This window comes from Frankliniella occidentalis, unplaced genomic scaffold (assembly GCF_000697945.3).
Source record: "Frankliniella occidentalis isolate FOCC.00 unplaced genomic scaffold, Focc_3.1 Scaffold7, whole genome shotgun sequence".
NCBI classification, from domain to species: Eukaryota; Metazoa; Arthropoda; class Insecta; order Thysanoptera; family Thripidae; genus Frankliniella; species Frankliniella occidentalis.
This window is the reverse complement of record NW_026267137.1, coordinates 1,554,845-1,555,636: the sequence shown is the minus strand read 5'-3', so window position 1 is coordinate 1,555,636 and position 792 is coordinate 1,554,845.

Sequence of the window (792 nt, the reverse complement as noted above, 5' to 3'; positions counted from 1 at the left end):
TCCTCCCTCTCCTCCCTCTCCTCCCTCTCCTCCCTCTCTCTCCGGCTGGAGCCCGGGCCCCGCCTCGCGCTCGCCGATAATTAAAACAAAGTGATTGGATTGCGTCGCCTGTTAATTATGGCGCTGCTCTGGGTCTGGGCGGGTGCGGCGGCCGGCCGGGGGATGACATTCGAGGAGCTGGCGGCCCGAGCATTATTATGGGTGATCGGGATCGGTTCCCTCTCGAGGCCGCCGCCTGATGCAGCCTGTGAGGCCGCCGCGGCGGCTCCGGCGGGCTGTGCAGGCTGTGCAGGCTGTGCAGGTTGCGCAGACTGTGCGTGCAGGCTGTGCAGGCTGTGCAGGCTGTGCAGGCTGTGCGGACCGTGCTGTGCTGGAGGATATGTAGTTAGCCATAAGTAGGGTCGAAAATCGAAAAGGAGGGTCGGAAGGAGGGTCGCCGATAAGGGTCGCCGAAAATGTCGCTCCTGTCCGATTTTTGGAAATCCGTTCACGTTCGCTATGAACTATGAATACCTGAAATGTGGACTGGAGTGAGCTCAAACAAGCGTACGCGGCGGTTTGCGCCGACCCTCCTTTTCGCCGACCCTCCTCGGCGACCCTCCTCGGCGCGACCCTCCTCGGCGCGACCCTCCTTTTCGACCCTACTTATAGCTAACTGCATATCCTCCAGGCTGTGTTGGCTGTGCAGACTGTGCAGTCTGTGCGGACTGTGCAGGTTGTGCAGCAGGTCAGCCGCGTCGTACAGGCGCCGCTTGGTTGTAAACATTTCATTGGCCGCCTCAGTGCCGTGCG